General features: G+C 37.9%; 1 pseudogene; it reads left to right on the forward strand.

Moving 5' to 3' along the window:
• Positions 1–1951: 1951 nt before the first annotated feature.
• On the forward strand, positions 1952–3096 carry LOC144256053 (ras GTPase-activating protein-binding protein 2 pseudogene; annotated as a pseudogene).
• The last annotated feature ends 328 nt before the right edge of the window (positions 3097–3424 follow it).

The following is a 3424-nucleotide window of genomic DNA, read 5'->3' on the forward strand; positions in this document are numbered from 1 at the left end:
TCACGAACTTCAGCTGGCAAATAAATTTGCCTCAGCTCTGGACTTGAGCACTACCAATGGAACTGGGCAACTCCCTTAAAACCTTATCCCCTGCCTTATTCAATGTAGAATATTCTATCAAAAGTCCTTTGTTGTCTTTTCCCTATAAGTAAAGTGATTCTGGGTGCACTGGCTCTCTTGCCTTCCAGAGCAGAAGAGGACCCTTGAGGTGGCAGAGCCGTGCTGTCCCCCACCCCACGGCCGCTCCTTTCTAAAAATCTGTGTCCATGTGGTCTTTTCACCTCCAGCCCAAACCACACAGAGTGATCTGGCCTCCATCCCCCACGCAGGCGCTAAATCAGGTTTAAAGGATTAGGAATTCCCCTGTGCTTTGAAAAATAAATCACTTACCTTCATAGTTCCTACTCTTTCTCAGTATGTCAAGGGCATCATGTACTTTGTACTGTGCATCTCAAAGTTTCCATTAATACTAGAAGGACCCAGCAAGACAAGGTTATGTTGGTGCATGTTACCCCATGAAGCCTGAAACTTTCCAATAAGTGTAGAACATAAGCAGAAAATAGGGAAATAAAAGAAAGAGGAAGAAGGAAAAGGAAGGAAGGTAGTGGGAAATTATCTACAGGATACAAAATGATTAGTGCCAACAGATTAGCAGATCAGAAAAACTTGCAAATGATTAGAAATTAAATTACATTTATAAATGTTGTTGCTAAAAAATATTAGTCATTAACTTCTTTTTATTACTTAAGCTTCCTTTAAAACTAACTTACCAGATTCATAGCTTGGAGGCTTCATATCTCCTTGATTCAATTCATATTTCAACTTGTGATATTTGGCTCTAACAAAGAAATGACAAAAATATCCATCATCTTAAAACACATTTAAATGAACTTTATGTTATATAACAGGAGCAGTTTATGTGGTAGTCCTGGCTAAACACTCCTAGAATTTTCAAGGCTTAAGTTCTTCCATGGTGTTAAAGTCATTATCACAAAAACACCTGCCTTTTTTGTTTTTGTTATTATAATATCAGTGTCATCATAACTAATGAATAAGACTAGGAATCATAAATCTTCCTGTAATTTCAAATCAACCACCTAACATTCTAGTTTCTACAGTATTCAAATTTTCTTAATTACTTAAAATTGAACTTTACTATAAATCAAAAGAAATAAAAAGGGGGGTTGGATTATGAAATAAATGTGTTAAGATTAACTTTTCCCAAAATTGAGTTTTGTTTTGTTTTTAAAATACAGTAATTTAGATTATTTACAATTTTCCATGAATACTTATGGTGAACCATTAAAAGTATTGAATCATCAGTATTGAATAAAAAATTCTAGTAGTAATGAAAAAAATTTGTCTTAGTCAAGATATCCTTTGTCTTTTATTTAGATCTATCAATGAAAAGGCTGTGTCCTTCTATAAGTTAACAAAATGTTATTATTTCTGGTTACTGAGATTTACACATCTGAATTAATCATATCAGATTTAACCACGAGAATAGAAAAATAATCCAGATACAGAGAAATTTTTAAAAGGATGATTTTAAAATGGCCATATCTGATTAATGCATTTATGTATTTTGATTAATTTTCTCCCCCAAATACTGAAGCCAGTGATAAATACTCATTGCTTTAAGACTGAGATAATAATAAAACAAAAATAATTTTATTAGGGGGTGGTGGCAAAGGGGGCAGGACGTCCCTGTTTATTGTCCTTCACCGCAGTGTCTGCACCCGGGAGGAGGTGTTTGTGAGGGAAGTGATCTCACGAGTTCTCTGGCTTCCGAAGCTTCTGGTTTGTCCTGGGGAGGAGGCAGCCAGCGAGAAGAATCCTCTGCAGCAGATCCTCGGCTACTCTCCTGCTCACTTCTGCGCAAAGTACCCTCCGCCGCAGCTGTTGGTTGGAGGTTTTATGGTCAGAATTCTTCCTATGTTCATGGTGGAGTAGATGCTAGTGGAAAGCCCCAGGAAGCTGTTTATGGGCAAAATGATATACACCACAAAGTGTTATCTCTGAACTTCAGTGAGTGTCATACTAAGATTCGTCATGTGGATGCTCATGCAACCTTGAGTGATGGAGTAGTTGTTCAGGTCATGGGTTTACTGTCAAACAGTGGACAGCCAGAAAGGAAGTTTATGCAGACCTTTGTTCTGGCTCCTGAAGGATCTGTTCCAAATAAATTTTATGTTCACAATGATATGTTTTGCTATGAAGATGAAGTATTTGGTGATTCTGAACCAGAACTTGATGAAGAGTCAGAAGATGAAGTAGAAGAGGAACAAGAAGAAAGACAACCATCTCCTGAACCTGTGCAAGAAAATGCTAACAGTGGTTACTATGAAGCTCACCCTGTGACTAATGGCATAGAGGAACCTTTGGAAGAATCCTCTCATGACCCTGAAACCGAGCCAGAATCTGAAACAAAGACTGAAGAGCTGAAACCACAGGTGGAAGAAAAGAACTTAGAAGAATTAGAGGAGAAGTCTACTACTAGTCCTCCTGCAGAACCAGTTTCTCTGCCACAAGAACCACCAAAGCCAAGAGTTGAAGCTAAACCAGAATTTCAATCTCAGCCACCATGTGTGCATGAACAACGACCTAGGGAAGGACCTGGTTTTCCTCCCAGAGGTCCAAGACCCAGCAGAGGAGATATAGAGCAGAATGACTCTGACAACCATAGAATAATTTGCTATCCAGACAGTCATCAGCTTTTTATTGGTAACTTGCCACATGATATTGATGAAAATGAACTAAAAGTGTTCTTTATGCGTTTTGGAAACGTTGTGGAACTTCGCATCAATACCAAGGGTGTTGGGGGAAAGCTTCCAAATTTTGTTTTTGTGATTTTTGATGGACTCCGAACCAGTTCAGAGAATCTTAATTGCAAAACCCATTATGTTTTGAGGGGAGGTATGTTTAAATGTGGAAGAGAAGAAAACCAGAGCTGCAAGAGAGCAAGAAACCAGAGGTGGTGGTGATGATCACAGAGAAGCTCCACTGTTGGCAAAGGCTTGGCAGTGGTACATTGTTCATCGTGTTTGCATTCTTGTTAATTTTTTTTGGCTTTGGAATGTGATACAGCCTTTTTGATCATTTCTTTGATGTGAAAAGCATCTTTGGTTCAGTTAAATTGAGGTGGACATTATTTCCCCAATTTCACAACAGGATTTACATTGTTAATTTATAAATCTAAACTTGGAGAATTAAGGGCTGAGAAATGACCATATCTTAAACTATCTACAACAAAATGAACTTAAAAGGACATGCCCTATGAATTCAGGTCCTTTGAGTCAAAAAAAAAAATCTTCTGCTGCACATTTTGTTTAAGTGTTACTGTTTCTGCCTATTAATGTTGGAAACACAAATAGTGCAATTTGTGCAACTGGAGAATCTTGATTTTTTTCTTGGCTCCCCCCCC

The sequence above is a fragment of the Urocitellus parryii genome, chromosome 7 (genome assembly GCF_045843805.1).
Source record: "Urocitellus parryii isolate mUroPar1 chromosome 7, mUroPar1.hap1, whole genome shotgun sequence".
NCBI lineage: Eukaryota > Metazoa > Chordata > Mammalia > Rodentia > Sciuridae > Urocitellus > Urocitellus parryii.